The sequence below is a fragment of the Mauremys mutica genome, chromosome 9 (genome assembly GCF_020497125.1).
Source record: "Mauremys mutica isolate MM-2020 ecotype Southern chromosome 9, ASM2049712v1, whole genome shotgun sequence".
In the NCBI taxonomy this organism is placed as follows: Eukaryota; Metazoa; Chordata; order Testudines; family Geoemydidae; genus Mauremys; species Mauremys mutica.
In genome coordinates this window covers 34,726,482-34,744,107 of record NC_059080.1, presented here as the reverse complement: position 1 = coordinate 34,744,107, position 17,626 = coordinate 34,726,482, and the positions used below count along the sequence as shown (strand labels likewise).

Sequence of the window (17,626 nt, the reverse complement as noted above, 5' to 3'; positions counted from 1 at the left end):
AGGCAACTCTAGATTTAATCCTGAGTGGAGCGCAGGAGCTGGTCCAAGAGGTAACTATAGCAGGACCGCTTGGAAATAGTGACCATAATACAATAGCATTCAACATCCCTGTGGTGGGAAGAACACCTCAACTGCCCAACACTGTGGCATTTAATTTCAAAAGAGGGAACTATACAAAAATGAGGGGGTTAGTTAGACAAAAGTTAAAAGGTACAGTGACTAAAGTGAAATCCCTGCAAGTTACATGGGCCCTTTTTAAAGACACCATAATAGAGGCCCAACTTCAATGTATACCCCAAATTAAGAAAAACAGTAAAAGAACTAAAAAAGAGCCACCGTGGCTTAACAACCATGTAAAAGAAGCAGTGAGAGATAAAAAGACTTCCTTTAAAAAGTGGAAGTCAAATCCTAGTGAGGCAAATAGAAAGGAGCACAAACACTGCCAACTTAAGTGCAAGAGTGTAATAAGAAAAGCCAAAGAGGAGTTTGAAGAACGGCTAGCCAAAAACTCCAAAGGTAATAACAAAATGTTTTTTAAGTACATCAGAAGCAGGAAGCCTGCTAAACAACCAGTGGGGCCCCTTGATGATCAAAATACAAAAGGAGCGCTTAAAGACGATAAAGTCATTGCGGAGAAACTAAATGGATTCTTTGCTTCAGTCTTCATGGCTGAGGATGTTAGGGAGATTCCCAAACCTGAGCTGGCTTTTGTAGGTGACAAATCTGAGGAACTGTCACAGATTGAAGTGTCACTAGAGAAGGTTTTGGAATTAATTGATAAATTCAACATTAACAAGTCACCGGGACCAGATGGCATTCACCCAAGAGTTCTGAAAGAACTCAAATGTGAAGTTGCGGAACTATTAACTAAGGTTTGTAACCTGTCCTTTAAATCGGCTTTGGTACCCAATGACTGGAAGTTAGCTAATGTAACACCAATATTTAAAAAGGGCTCTAGAGGTGATCCCGGCAATTACAGACTGGTAAGTCTAACGTCGGTACCGGGCAAATTAGTTGAAACAATAGTAAAGAATAAAATTGTCAGACACATAGAAAAACATAAACTCTTGAGCAATAGTCAACATGGTTTCTGTAAAGGGAAATCGTGTCTTACTAATCTATTAGAGTTCTTTGAACAAACATGTGGACAAGGGGGATCCGGTGGACATAGTGTACTTAGATTTCCAGAAAGCCTTTGACAAGGTCCCTCACCAAAGGCTCTTACATAAATTAAGCTGTCATGGGATAAAAGGGAAGGTCCTTTCATGGATTGAAAACTGGTTAAAGGACAGGGAACAAAGGGTAGGAATTAATGGTAAATTCTCAGAATGGAGAGGGGTAACTAGTGGTGTTCCCCAAGGGTCAGTCCTCGGACCAATCCTATTCAATTTATTCATAAATGATCTGGAGAAAGGGGTAAACAGTGAGGTGGCTAAGTTTGCAGATGATACTAAACTTCTCAAGATAGTTAAGACCAAAGCAGATTGTGAAGAACTTCAAAAAGATCTCACAAAACTAAGTGATTGGGCAACAAAATGGTAAATGAAATTTAATGTGGATAAATGTAAAGTATTTCACATTGGAAAAAATAACCACAACTATACATACAACATGATGGGGGCTAATTTAGCTACAACGAGTCAGGAAAAAGATCTTGGCGTCATCGTGGATAGTTCTCTGAAGATGTCCACGCAGTGTGCAGAGGCGGTCAAAAAAGCAAACAGGATGTTAGGAATCATTAAAAAGGGGATAGAGAATAAGACTGAGAATATATTATTGCCCTTATATAAATCCATGGTACGCCCACACCTCGAATACTGTGTACAGATGTGGTCTCCTCACCTCAAAAAAGATATTCTAGCACTAGAAAAGGTTCAGAAAAGAGCAACTAAAATGATTAGGGGTTTGGAGAGGGTCCCATACGAGGAAAGATTAGAGAGGCTAGGACTCTTCAGCTTGGAAAAGAGAAGACTAAGGGGGGACATGATAGAGGTATATAAAATCATGAGTGATGTTGAGAAAGTAGATAAGGAAAAGTTATTTACTTATTTCCATAATACAAGAACTAGGGGTCACCAAATGAAATTAATAGGCAGCAGGTTTAAAACAAATAAAAGGAAGTTCTTCTTCACGCAGCGCACAGTCAACTTGTGGAACTCCTTACCTGAGGAGGTTGTGAAGGCTAGGACTATAACAATGTTTAAAAGGGGACTGGATAAATTCATGGTGGCTAAGTCCATAAATGGCTATTAGCCAGGATGGGTAAGAATGGTGTCCCTAGCCTCTGTTCGTCAGAGGATGGAGATCGATGGCAGGGGAGAGATCACTTGATCATTGCCTGTAAGGTTCACTCCCTCTGGGGCACCTGGAATTGGCCACTGTCGGTAGACAGATACTGGGCTAGATGGACCTTTGGTCTGACCCAGTAAGGCCTTTCTTATGTTCTTATGTTCTTAACTACAAGAGGGGAGAGCAGATGCCCCAAATTATTCCTCCCTTTCTCTCAGCCACAACACCTGAAGATCAAAGGAAGCAGCATTGGACTGGAGGAAGGGATCCTGACTGAAAGAAGTTGAGCCAATAAGACTGCTGAAACTTAGTGAGAGAGGCCTTTGCTTTGAATTCACCTCAAATGTGAAGTTGTGGAACTATTAACTAAGGTTTGTAACCTGTCCTTTAAATCGGCTTCGGTACCCAATGACTGGAAGGTAGCTAATGTAATGCCAATATTTAAAAAAGGGCTCTAGAGGTGATCCCGGCAATTACAGACTGGTAAGTCTAACGTCGGTACCGGGCAAATTAGTCGAAACAATAGTTAAGAATAAAATTGTCAGACACATGGAAAAACATAAACTCTTGATCAATAGTCAACATGGTTTCTGTAAAGGGAAATCATATCTTACTAATCTATTAGAGTTCTTTGAAGGGGTCAACAAACATGTGGACAAGGGGGATCCGGTGGACATAGTGTACTTAGATTTCCAGAAAGCCTTTGACAAGGTCCCTCACCAAAGGCTCTTACGTAAATTAAGCTGTCATGGGATAAAAGGGAAGGTCCTTTCATGGATTGGGAACTGGTTAAAAGACAGGGAACAAAGGGTAGGAATTAATGGTAAATTCTCAGAATGGAGAGGGGTAACTAGTGGTGTTCCCAAAGGGTCAGTTCTAGGACCAATCCTATTCAATTTATTCATAAATGATCTGGAGAAAGGGGTAAACAGTGAGGTGGCAAAGTTTGCAGATGATACTAAACTACTCAAGATAGTTAAGACCAAAGCAGATTGTGAAGAACTTCAAAAAGATCTCACAAAACTAAGTGATTGGGCAACAAAATGGCAAATGAAATTTAATGTGGATAAATGTAAAGTAATGCACATTGGAAAAAATAACCCCAACTATACATACAACATGATAGGGGCTAATTTAGCTACAACGAGTCAGGAAAAAGGTCTTGGCGTCATCGTGGATAGTTCTCTGAAGATGTCCACGCAGTGTGCAGAGGCAGTCAAAAAAGCAAACAGGATGTTAGGAATCATTAAAAAGGGGATAGAGAATAAGACTGAGAATATATTATTGCCCTTATATAAATCCATGGTACGCCCACATCTTGAATACTGTGTACAGATGTGGTCTCCTCACCTCAAAAAAGATATTCTAGCACTAGAAAAGGTGCAGAAAAGGGCAACTAAAATGATTAGGGGTTTGGAGAGGGTCCCATATGAGGAAAGATTAAAGAGGCTAGGACTCTTCAGCTTGGAAAAGAGGAGACTAAGGGAGGATATGATAGAAGTATGTAAAATCATGAGTGATATTGAGAAAGTGGATAAGGAAAAGTTATTTACTTATTCCCATAATTCAAGAACTAGGGGGTCACCAAATGAAATTAATAGGCAGCAGGTTTAAAACAAATAAAAGGAAGTTCTTCTTCACGCAGTGCACAGTCAACTTGTGGAACTCCTTACCTGAGGAGGTTGTGAAGGCTAGGACTATAACAGTTTTTAAAAGAAAACTGGATAAATTCATGGTGGTTAAGTCCATAAATGGCTGTTAGCCAGGATGGGTAAAGAATGGTGTCCCTAGCCTCTGTTTGTCAGAGGATGGAGATGGATGGCAGGAGAGTGATCACTTGATCATTGCCTGTTAGGTTCACTCCCTCTGGGGCACCTGGCATTGGCCACTGTCTGTAGACAGTTACTGAGCTAGATGGACCTTTGGTCTGACCCAGTACGGTTGTTCTTATGTTCTTATGTTTAATTTAGGCATTACTTTTATTTTTCTTGTAACCAATTTATGCCTCATTACCTATATTCACTTAAAATCTATCCTTTTTTAAACTTGTTTTATTGTTTTAGCTAAACCAGTGTGTTTGGACTGATGTGTTTGGGGAGCTCCATTTGGGATAACAGAATTTGTGCACATCATTTTCTATTAATAAGCTTCCTACATTTGTATTAATGAATCTGCCTCTGTGGTCCACTAAGCCTTGCAGAACCTTTTCAGTTCACATACTCACTTGTCCCTTATGGTGAGCAAAGTATTGGGATATGGGTTCCATCGATGGCCCCTGCACAGTTTAGAAACCCCGTCCTCTAAAATTCAGCTATTATGGCTGAAATTTTAATGATGGCAACCACCCGGGGGTAGATCCCATTATTAGTTGCCTCTCAAACCTGAAATTTTACATGACAGCTCATCAGGGTAAATTTTTCTGGGAAGTTGGGGAGGAAAACACATCAGGAGTTTGAAAGTTACTGTTCTAAAAAGATTTTCTTCTTGCTAACTGATAACTTTAGGGAAAACTTTCTTGGTTCACCATACTTGCAAATTAGCTTAGATTCAGAACTCCAAGTTTGTTATTGCTGGCTTTGCTGGAAAATCCATTTTTGTGGTTTTGGTTTTTTGGAGGTTGAGGCTGGCTAGTTAGCGATATATTGATCCCACACTATATGAAATAGCTAGAGGTTCAGAGCAGGGTAAAATAGAAGGCAAAGGAAATCAGGAGAGAGAACCTGAGAGAAAAAGGAATTGTTCAATTCTCACCAACCCAAGGAAGCAAAGAAGAGAGACCCGAGTTAAATACTTAACTGTTCAATTCCAAACATTCTAAGGTTTTAGGGTTTTAAAGTACCGAGAATTATTGATGTTTCTTATTTAGGGTGGTAGTTGCATTCCTCACAAACCTCTGTGCGAAGAGTGTTTCAGTGTCAATGGGAGGGGTTGGGGTTCTCCTGTCGGCATAGGTACTCTACTTCCCAAAGAGGTGGTAGCTGGGTAGACAGCACAGCATATGTAGACACTCAGTGCAGGTATGGGGAGCATACAGTAGCATGTACATGATCCAGTACTCAAGGATACGTGCTATTGTAGACATAACTTATGACTTTCAAACAACGCCATAGCAAATAGAACTCTGACATGCTTTAAATGACTATTCTTATGAACTATGCATTAATTTTCAAACTAATAAAAAGGAGTACAGTAATTTTAAAATTATAGATTGTCTGTATCCAATATCCTATTAATTTAATGTTTTTATAATCAGTATCCATAGAAAAACAAAGCAGTCAAAAGGTTAGAGTATTTTCATTACTTAACCACAAGACCCAGAGCATGTTTTTGCATTAATCGGTATATAAAAGCTTTAGAGAGAAGTTGCCATTTTTCAATCAAGTGATAATTACCATAGACTGTGTGTGCTCAGTGATAATTACTGCTTTGATGGCAGAACTCTCAGATGAAACTGTAATTTGATCAAACCAGGAAAGCAGGATTATTAATCATTGACTCTGACGTCATTATGATCTACTGCTTTAGTTTTACTTATGTGTTATTACAGCAAAACTGAACTTCACTATGTACTTCTCTGCAAAGAAAATATTACCACAAATGTTTCATTTATGGAAATTAAAGTACATTAAGAGAGGCTTAATGACAAGGACCCTATTAAATACTGTGTTGTGCGCCTTCACATATGCATATTGTATTTCCTACTTACAAAAAGAAATGACTCTTGAAAAGGAATAGAAAGATTCCTTTCCAGCATACAACCTAGAGAGCTCTACTTTGATTTGTTTTCCTGATAAGAGTGAGAAGCATTCATTTAGTAGTGAAGCATGGGCAAAGTTGTATCCATGTTTAATCCTTTGACGACCAGTCTGAATTTCTTGATGCAGTACAGTAATGCAAAATGCATTATATTTCCTCTGTCAGTAGCCTCTGACCCCGCTCCCTAGCCTTGACATCAAGGGATAATGACATGCAAAGTAGGTAAACAACATATGCTTGTTAGATTTCTAGATTTGAAATTGGCATCTGGGGGAAAATAGGGGAGGGGCTGTTAAATATTCCATCGCAGAACTGCTCCTGCTTTGAGTATTTATGCTAGTCAGCTGCCCACAAGAGCTGAATAACATAGACAGAAGCTTTAAGTTTAGCTTTTTCTATTCTCCCCATACAGGAGGGATAATCAATGTGAAGGAATCTTTGTTTTGCATTTCATTTCATGGGTGGTAGCTAGACAAGCCTGCCAGCCCAGGATAAGAGATTGCACTTCCTCAAAATGATCAGAATAAATTATTTTAATGTCTAAGATTTCCCCACACCACCCTAAAATAGAAGACAGCTATTCTGGAAGAAATTTAATCCTAGAATTTTACTGCAGAGCAAGGAGAAGGAATGTTCGGGATACATACTGTTCTCTGGCAGTTGCAACTTTCCACTACTTTTCTGGGACCAGTTGGTTTTCCTTTTGAAACATTAGTTGGTCTTTCATTACCTTTGACTGTCACAAGACTCTCAAGGAGTAGAGAGGTTACACTGCACAGACAGCCCATGGGTTGGCAGGAGGATGGGCCCTGAATAAAAGTGGGGCCAGCAACGTGGAAGAATGGAATTGTAGAGGCTCTGGAAGGCATTTTGAAAGATGGGGAGCAATCAAGCAAGATATGAAGATGAGTGAGGGCTCTAATCTTTAAAGTTCGGTTCAACGAAAGGATCAATATTTAGGGATGTTTATTATACTTTTTTTATTATATGGAATTTGTCCATCCACCTCCCATATCCTCTGAGCAGGCAATCTTGTTGTTTGTTATTGTTCTTAAAGGAAGAGTAACTGCTGAAGAGCCAAAACGAGCACGGTAGCTGATGTTTGTAAGAAGATTAACATTGACTGTGCATTAGAGATGATGTTATAAACTGTGACAATGGTCACTCTTGGCTAAAGAACCTTATCCCAGCTTCTGAAGTATTACTTTAACTTGCCTAGATAGCTGCCTGACAAGCACCTGGGCCTGTTAAAAAGGCTTCCAGAACTGAGGGGCGTGTTCCTAAGGAGACCAACACCAGCAAAATGGCTGCCTACCTTCCTCTCCAAGCCTAGGTGGGAAAGGAATGAGTAGGGAAAAGGGGCCAGATGGGAAGAAGTGGCTTGAGACCTGCGGCTGGCATGAGCTGAGTTACAGGAGGAGGGCCAAGATTTCCTAATTCAAGAGGAAAGTGACTGTTTACCATCCAGCCCCAAGAGGATGTCGGTGCTACTGCTGAATACAAGGAAGGTAAGCCTACCGGAATTATGACCTAGGCCAAAGGGAACTTTGGAGAGCAGCCCTGTTTATATTAACACCCAACCTCGAAGAAGAAGAGTGGTCTTGAGGGGCTAAAGAGTCTGTACCCTGAAAAAGAGTTGTTAACCCATGCACAGGAGGAATTCTGATTTTGATTATTCTGGTCTGAGAATAAATCACTACAAGAGTCCAAAGGAGCAGTGGGCCTGCAGGGCTGTACCGTGCCACAAAGGTGTGTGCTTGAGAACAGTGCCCTGTTTTAAGAGGTTTAGAACCATTTGCTTAGTGAGTCTAAAGCCTAAAAAGTTAGGAAAGAAACAGAGCAAAGTAAATTTCCCTAATGTAGACGGATACTAGATTAGACCATCTACATGAAGTTGGAATTAAGGTTGACAGTTCTTGTCAGTAACTTAAGGGTTAAAAAAAATACAGGGCTATTGCAGTGATTCCAGAAGCAAGCATTCTAAACCCAGAACGACTCAAATTGAAGCTTATATTTAAAAGAAATTCAAACATCTTAAGTTAAGAACTGCACACAGTATAGGCACCCAGACAATCCTGAGCTGGCCCTGTAGTGACACCATGTGATCATACAATTACAGTGCTAGCGTTTGTGATCCCACACATGGGTCAACGTAGTCCTTTTCATGAAATAACACATGTTGAGTTGAAGCCTTCAAATTGGTTTTCTTCCTTACTGGAGTCAAGACCGCAAACTGCAGCATCGCAGACTACATCACCAGCTCCTGGTGGGATTTGTCTTTCACTTCAACCACAGAGAGTTAGCTCTAAAGCTTTCAGACTGAATTTGTGTAGTGTGGGAGCATAACAGATGAAACTCCATGAGTCCTTTCTGCAGTCGGTGCTACCAAAGGAGCTTAACTTGTGTATGAGAGAGAGAAACAGATATGAATGTCTGGGCTATATTTGAATCCTTTTAAAGGAGAAATCATAGAATATCAGGGTTGGAAGGGACCTCAGGAGGTCATCTAGTCCAACCCCTGCTCAAAGCAGGACCAATCCCCAGACAGATTTTGACCCAATTCCTAAATGGCCCCTCAAGGGTTGAACTCATAACGCTGGGTTTAGGCAGGCTAATGCTCAAACCACAGAGCTTTCCCTCCAGTAAGTGCCAAATGAGCCAAAATTTGCTAGATTTGAAACTTTGCTGCAGAATACTATCTAGGCTCAGACTGCTGACTGTCTATGAATTGAGTCTTAAAAAAGAGTTAACAGTCCAATTTAATAGCAACATTTTTCTAGCTCCCTCACCACCTCTACCCAGCTTGTTTCCTTTAGCCTGTGCCAATGATGTGGAACACAAAGGATAAATACTGTGTAGACTAAAAAAAATCCCAACGCATTACTTAATATAGGTTACATATTAAATATTAACAATAGATTGATGTTTTCTTGGTATGGTATTTTACTAAAACAGTGGAGTCAAGGGCTTGCATTGATAGGGTAGGTGAAGAGGTGAACTGATGAAGCAGTAATACTTAGAGACACTATGCCTTTCTAAAGCATAGTGAATGTACAGAACAGCATACTGAACAGCACCAGTTGCATCTCCCAGTGCTCTCTCATGGCTCTAAACTGGTATTTAGGAGGTCGACTCCATCAGATAACAGTTTTCTGGTGGTGTTTAAACTAATCCTTAGCTCCAAGAGGAACAGTCATCCCTGGCTGCTTCACACCCAAATTAGTGGGAAGGGGATTCCACTTCTGCTGGATGGCCAGAATTGGACCCAGGTAGTTTTGATTCTCAATGGTGGCAGTTATTTGTGAATCCTATTACAAACCTTGAGTTAATTAAGTCTGCCAATCATCCAGGCATTGCTCATGATCATGTTTATTTTAGATGGGCATAACTGATTGCCTCATGCTCATTTGTTTTTTACACACTGTGTAGTGTTGTGTTAACTAAACTCCTACTCCCATAACGCCATAAGCTTAAGTGAAAGTGATCTGTTTGGTTATGAATATGCATACATAAGTGTGTGCAGTGAATGTGACCTGAGTAAATAATCCCTTCTTTAAAAGGGTAATAGGCCTTATCAGTCTCTATTCAGAGAAACTGCAGGCCTGGAAAATGTGTGATGTGAATATTTAGTTTTACGTTATGTTTCTCCATCTGTCCTGCCTTGTGGATATGTTGAAAGGATTAGGACAATCTCTCCTGCCTCAAAAAGAGCTAGTATAAGCATGCAATGAGAACAATTTTGGAAAAAGCTATGCTCAGGGAGAGTCATCAGGAAGAAAGTTCATGCATCTTTAACACATCTTATCATAGTTGTATGAGATAACCAATCACAGTTCAACATTCCCATTATTATTAGCAGAATTTTAATTGGCGAGGGATTAGCAGCAAAACAATACAAGAAATACCAGTAATTTAGTATGGTTATCCCCTGTATATACAAAGTGTATATATTGCTGTTATCCCCTGTATATACAAATATTATATATTAAACCATTGCCAAGATTGAAACTCAAGAGATATTGTAAAGTGAGAAGTCATATTTATAAAGGTTTCTCACTTTGCAATACTGGTAACACTTTAGATTACATTTTAACATTAAACAAAATCAGAACATTTGCATTTTGTTTTACTTTTTGCACTTCATTCTGTTTGGGGCAGTTAGTAGAGAAGCTGGCAGATACACAGCAGTGTTTCCTATATCTTATGGGAGTTTGGCAAAGCTTTGTTTTGCCATCATTTTTTGATAATGCCACATTGCCTGTACCATGCCAGAGAGCAAGCCAGATAGTGCTTGATTTTCAGGGAGGCCACAGCCCTTTGAGATTTGCCATGATAATGATGACACAGAGAAGATGGTTGCTAAACTATTTCTCAGTTGATTCTCATCAAACTAGTATGATTCTGCAGTATTTGGATTGCAAGAGCTGAAGATGAGCACTTGCTTGATTGAACACAACAAAGAATTCTGTATTGGTATTAAGATTTGACAAGTCTGTGTTAATTCCCATCCCACTAAAATTTACCACCCAAGTTTGGGTCCCAAATGTCTAACACTATTTTAAGTCTCTGTAAGCCTAATTGCCCTCTCCTTCAGGTAAAATTCCGATAGATGTGAGCATGTGATCAGTCCATTAAATGGATCATCTAGGGCAGGGGAGGCCAACCTCTGGCTCCGGAGCCACATGCGGCTCTTCAGAAGTTAATACGCAGCTCCTTGTATAGGCACCGACTCCAGAGCTGGAGCTACACGTGTCAACTTTCCAATGTGCCCAGGGGGGGTGGAGTGCTCACTGCTCAACCTTTGGCTCTGCCACAGGCCCTGCCCCCACTCCACTCCTTCCCACCCTCCTCCTCTGAGCCTGCTGTGCCCTCGCTCCTCCCTCTTCCCCCCCAGAGCCTCCTGCACGCCACAAAACAGCTGATCGGTGGGGCTGCCAGTGGGTGGGAGGCGCTGGGAGCGGGGTGGGGGGGGAGCTGATGAGCGGGGGCTGCTGACATATTACTGTGGCTCTTTGGCAATGTCCATTGGTAAATTCTGGCTCCTTCTCAGGCTCAGGTTGGCCACCCTTGATCTAGGGCATAATTCACCACTTCATTACTTGAGTTTCATACTGATGAAACTCTACTCACTTAACTGGAATTACTCCATAGTAGCAAACAGTATGTACACAGATGCCAACATTTTTGCACTGGGGTGCCTAAATTAGTAGCCTCAGTGGTATTTTCAGGGGAACTGAGCATCTTACACCTCCCATTGACTCCAAATTTTGCCTGAATAGGTAGGTGTCTAACTTTTATCACACAACTTTGAAAGTTTTGGTCATATTTTTTTTCAATAGCATATTTTGATTATGGGAGTACTCAGATATCAGATGCTCTAGCTGATGAATAATTACAAAGCTTACTCTAAGGGGTTTTCTCCTCATTGCCTTTCTATGGTACAACAGGTGCATAGAAACTGTATTAATTTTAAGAAGGTGAAGTTGTACAGTATGTGTGTAATATATTACAAACACAAAACTATGTTAAAGGAACATTATTAAGGTTGCATGGTGAAGCATTCAAAACCTAGGAAATGCCAGAATTAATACTGCCTGTGCAACTGGGACTGTCTCTGGCCTGAAAACAATAAATTCACTTCGTCTTTACTAAATCTGCAAAAAAAATAACCTGTAACACTCCTCCCCGCAATGGCCTACATTTCCTCTTTTACAACAGAAATAGAGGCTTTAGATTAGCAAATCTAATATTTTTCTTTTTAGAGCTGCCAAAATCTATCAAATACTGAGAGGTGGCAGCATGTTTGCAGAATCAAAAGTACATGGGACATGTATTCCTTAGATAAACTTTTCAGCTATCAAGTGTGGTAGTGGTGGTGGTGGACACTATAACCAGCTTCCCATGGTCTTGGATGTTGATACTGGCTATTTAGGGAGTCTCTTAAATATGGTAAGGGACCAGTGAATCTTATCTTCAAAATGTTAAAAGTTGTTCCATGTTCCCTTCATCAATGCTGTTCTTGATAGTAATGGGTACTATGGAACTTTTAGTGCATGATAGCAGGGTCCACATGGCCAGTTAGTGCATCACAGACTAGTACTCTGTACATTCATACCCTGGCTTGCCATGCACTAACAAGCCATTTAGACAAGCCCTTAGTTTATCTTTCTCCTTTCACAAATTAAAGCCCAGGGTTCTACTGTAACCTGTTCAGAGGACATATGGACCACAGCTTTATAGTATTCTTGTGCATTATGTGTGTTGTAACATTCTGCTGTCACTCTTGAACATCTGGTCATCTGTCAATGAAAATGAAAATGAAAAGAGGAACTCAATTTATGCATCTCAAGTGCCAAAACACATGGGGAAATTTGGAATGAAGAATCTTGTACAAAGTAACTGAGGAAAATTGTCTCCCACATCTTGAAACTTCAGGCTTTTCATTTTCTTCCTGAAAAATATGATCACAGTTGGAATAATTTTTTCCTGATTTGCTTTTATTCAGTGGTGTATAAAAGGGCAGCAAATCAGGGGAAAAAAATCTATTCCAGTTGTTATGTGTTTTTCATATGAGTTATATATATATATATATATATATATATATATAACTCTATTAGCCATCACAAAAAGCAGAGTCTACAAATGTAAAAAATTGATAATTATTTGAGGGCTTTGTTTTCTTGGTGCTAGTTCTTGCTAAGATTGCCCACAAGTGGAAGATAATAATGGTTTTAATGGCCACTGAATAGAACAATCATGGTACTATCTTTGTGCTGATAATATAAGTACCAAATAAGTACCCCAAACCATGCTATGAAGCATTTGAGACTGTGTTAATCTTATTGGTGGTGAAGACTTTTGTGCAAGGTAGTAAGGGGTTGCCTAAACAGGAATATTTTAGCAGATGGACTGATGCTGGTACAGTTAAACTGATAGTGTTCTGCCAATTTAACTGCCTGTGTGGACACTCTCATTCAGGTATGAGTGCCATTTTGTGGTTTAGCTTAAACCCCTTCCAAAGTGACATAAGCTAAATTGAAAAGTGCACTCATGAATCTGAATAAGTGTGTCCATACTGGGAGTTATATTGGTATCATTTATACCAATATAACTTTCCTGTGTCGACAAGCCCCACAATGATAGTGAACACAATAACTTTGAAAAATAAGTTAACTGGTTTATTTTCTCAAACTGACAGTTGTCACTAAGCACTTCACAATCGTTTGCTAATAAATGAGTAACAACTTGCAGCTGGAAAGTTTTATACTTTTCCATATTTTCACACGCTATACTCAGTGCACTATCACAGATATGAGCTAAACTGGAGTAGCATAGGCTTTTGGCCAGAGGCTGCTATTAGGTTTGTAGCATTACTGGTTTTGTTTCAGATTTGAGGTCTGATATAGAATCCAAATACTGAGGCCTGATCAACACTTCAAATGTAGGTTGACACCCCTTATCACCGTAGCTATGCCGACCTAGCCCCCCAGGGTAGATGCAGCTGTGTCAATGGAAGAATGTTTCCATTGACACAAGCCTGGTCTACACACTATACTACCTGGTTACGTTGACAAAAGGCAGCCTACGTCGACCTAGCCAGCCCCGAGTTTACAATGGCTCCAGTGGCTCCATGGAGATGGGCCCATGCTCAGAAGGGGGCACCAGCCTGTTCTGCTTGCACTGCGCCCTGAGACCCCTCTGGCTCCCACTGCCCACCTCTTGCTCCTCTTGGCCTGCCCGCCTTCTGTGTCCTTGCTCCCGCCCCCCCACTCCTCTCTGCCCCCCTGGCTGGACCCCACTGCACTGCTGGCTCCGGGCAGTCTCTGCTTCCCACCACCTGTGGGATCCCACCTCTCTCTCTGGAGCTGAGCTGCCTGGGACTCGTGCAGAAGCCTGACCAGTTTCAAACGGGGGGGGGGGCAGAAGCGGGGGCGGAAGGGGACAGTGCGGGGAGATGATGTGTGTGTTTGGGGCACTAGGGAGTGGGGGCTCTGTGCAGGGTGCTGGGCAGTTGTGGTGGGGCTTTGGTCAGGGAGGCGCTGGGCAGAGGTGGTGGTGTGCAGGGTGCTGGGCATTTGTGTGGTGGAGTCTAGGGGGGGCTCTGGCCACAGGGAGTCAAGAGGATGTTGGGTGGAGGGCTGTGTGGCACAGCATGGGCCCGCCCTTGAGGGGAGGGGGCATCCTGGCAGCACAGGGTCGGGCGGGCCACTGTGTGTCTGGCAACTGCCGGTATGTAAATATTGCCCTCGCACTGGGCTGGGCGTAGCTGGGCCGCCCTTGCCATGCCATGCCCCATTGCCCCGGGTTGGCCCCTCACTCTGGGGACTGTCCTCCCCACGCCATGCTTCATTGCTCCCATGGGCCCACAAAAGGTTAATCCAGCCCTGGACCTAGCTGTGGATGTGTCTACACTTAAATTTTGCTTCTGGCAATGTAACTGCCCCATTACTCTGACTTAACGCCACCTCCATCTTGCACCATGGTAGGACGCTTTCCCATGCCACTTCAGCATTCCCAGCATTCCCAGCAATTCCCAGCAATTACTTCAGCAGGCACCATTGACGTAAATAGCCTAGCAGCATATTGTCCCAGGTGGCATCAGGATGTCAGCGGCAGCTGCGCTCTCTCTGCTTCTGTTTCCCTCAGGAGTGAGCGATAAGCTAAAAGGCTAACACCTTTGGAAAACAGTCCCACTAGTTTGTTCCACTGCTCTATATGCAAATACTCATGCCTAAGCACTTTCCCCAACTCCCTCCCCCTGAGGGCCATTCGCACCATAGCTGGTACTGTGACTGGTGCCATGTTGTATCAATTCCAAGGAGAAGAGAGAATGTAGTTCTTACAACTTGTGGGGATCAAGAGGAATGAGTTCAGTATCCTAAATTTTGATTTCTGTCATGGATACACTGACAATGTTACCTCTGTGTGTTGTATCTTCAGCTGCTGGTATTGTGGCCTTTAGGGACTCCCCCATCACAGCAGTGGAATGCCTGAGCCAGATAAGGAGGAGAAAGAAGAGGACTTTGGATGACATGTTCCAGGAGATCCTGCAAACCAGTGTTGCATCAGAGAATGAGCATGGGGACTGGAAAATCACCCTGGCAGACAGCATGGACAAGGACAGAGTAGAGAGGAGAAAGGCGCAGGAAAAGGAGAGAGATGTGCATCAGGAGATGCTTGCACTTCTCAGATGGCAAACAGAGATGCAATAGACTTTGGTGGACCTGCAGATTAAACAATCCCATGCTTGCCTCCTTCTGCAGCCCATAAAAGAACTCTATACCGGGACCTCCCTATCCTACCCACGTTCCACGTGGCATCAGAGGTCATTGCACTACCCTTACTACTCCACTGGGAGACATTAAAGCAAATAACAGCTTCACATACACTGGCCTGTGTAAGACATGGTTGGTGTATATGTACCTGAAATTGAAATCACTGTTCTTTCCCCTTCATAAGTTATATTCCCTTAATTTATTAAGTTTTAAATGTGGTCATTTTTTATTACCTGGTTCATTTTACATAATAAAATTCTATTTTTGGAACAAAATTCATCTTTATTTGTTCACAGCATATGTGTTCTGGTGCTGAGCAGGTCTGACCCTCATCAATTTCCTGTTGCTACATTTTGTCACAGAACCCAAACATCCTTCATAGACAATATTAATAAATGCGCTCGTAATGTTATATTACCACACACACAGCACTCACTACAAGATGGGCTGCAAAACAGCAAGGCCAGGTAGACCATACTACAGCAACACATGCTACTCTGTCTCACTATTAAAAAGGTCTTTCAAAGCCTTCCTGAGCTGTATAGATCTGGACTGAGCTCTTCTAATAGCCCTTGTATCTTTCTGTTCAAATTCAGGAGACAGCCACTCCAGCCACAGCAGGCGGCTATAACCGCTGGGATATTTTTTTCACTGAGGGCCAGTCTCATAAGTAGACAAAACCAGCAATGCTTCAAAGGACCAAAGGCACATTCAACTGTCATACTACACTGCTGAGCCCGTAGTTGAAGCATTCCTTGGTGCTATCAAGGTGGCCAGTGTACTGCTTCCTGAGCCATGAGAGCAAGGGATAGGCTAGGTCTCCCAGGATCACTGTTGGCATTTCAATATTCCCAATAGTAATCTGCTGTTTGGGAAAGAAAGTCCCTGCTTGCAGCCTTCTGAACAGTCCTGTGTTCTTAAAGATGCACGTGTCATTCAGCTTCCCTGACCACTCCACACTGATGCTGGTAAAGCATCCCTAGTGATTCACCAGAGCTTGCTTCACCATAGAAAACTAGTCCTTTCTGTTGATGTATTCTGGAGGTCTGATGCAAAAATAGGGATGTGTGTGCCATCTATTGCCCCACCACAGTTCAGGAAGCCCATTGCTGCAAAACCATCCACTCTGTCCTGCACATTGCCCAGAGTCACAGTCCTTTGTAGGAGGAGGCAATTAAAGGCCCTGCACCCTTGCATCACAACAGCCCCCAGGATTGATTTCCCAACTTCAAATTGATTCCTGACTGACTGGTAGCAATCTGGCATTGCAAGTTTGCCCAGTGAAATCGCCACTTGCTTCTCAACTGTCAGTGCAGGTCACATTTTGGTGTCCCTACACTGGAGGGCTGGGGCAAGTTTGGCACTCAGATCCAGGAATATGGCCTTAAGCATCTGAAAGTTCTGCAGTCACTGCTCGTCATCCCAAATCTGCATGACAGTGCCATCCCACCAGTCAGTGCTTGTTTCTCAGGCCCAGAACTGGCACTCCAGCTGTAGCTGCTCTGAGAACCATCGCCAACTACCTTGAATTGTTTCTTTCTATGTCTCACAGGAATCTAGTCTCCAAGGAATCATCATATCCCCTGTGGCTCCTCTTGCAGCTCTACAAATACTGCAAGATCAGGCAACCTGTGCTCACAACACTCATCCCGACAGTGCAGAGCTGTGAAGGATCCATGCTTCTGTCACAGATGGTGGACAGCAATGGGACGTATGGCTTGTGGGGATTTTGAAAAGAGGTATGAAATATTATGGAATGGATAATGCTGCACTTTTGGAAGCTGAACCCGTGCACCCAGTCACCCCTGCGAAATTCATTTCAGCCCGGTCAGGCATTGCTAAAACTTTCCAAAATGCCCTGCACTGGATGGTGGTGAGCTGCTCAGTGGGATAGCTACCCAGGGTGCACTGCACTCCACATCAATAGAAGCGCTCCTATTGAGTAAGCATACTACCGACATGAGGAGCGTAGTGTGGACATGCACAGGCAATGTAATAACTGGGGTGGTTATTACACTGCCTGGTTATGGCTATGTAACTTAAGTCAATATAATTTTCTAATGCAGATGTGGCCTTAGTTATTGTTATTTGGGGTGATGATGTTTGAGCATTGGCCTGCTAAACCTAGGGCTGTGAGTTCAATCCTTGAGGGGGCTACTTAGGGATCTGGGGAAAAATCAGTACTTGGTCCTGCTAGTGAAGGCAGGGGGCTGGACTCAATGACCCTTTGGGGTCCCTTCCAGTTCTAGGAGATAGGTATATCTCCATTTTTTTTTTACACTGACAGATGAAACCTCTTCTGTCAG

General features: G+C 42.3%; 1 long non-coding RNA gene across 1 annotated transcript in view; it reads left to right on the top strand.

Moving 5' to 3' along the window:
• LOC123377950 overlaps positions 1–17,039 on the top strand; it is a 111,802-nt gene extending 94,763 nt beyond the window's left edge. Inside the window, exon 3 of the long non-coding RNA XR_006582395.1 lies at positions 16,873–17,039. This is a non-coding gene — a long non-coding RNA (uncharacterized LOC123377950). The remainder of the gene's footprint in view (positions 1–16,872) is intronic.
• The last annotated feature ends 587 nt before the right edge of the window (positions 17,040–17,626 follow it).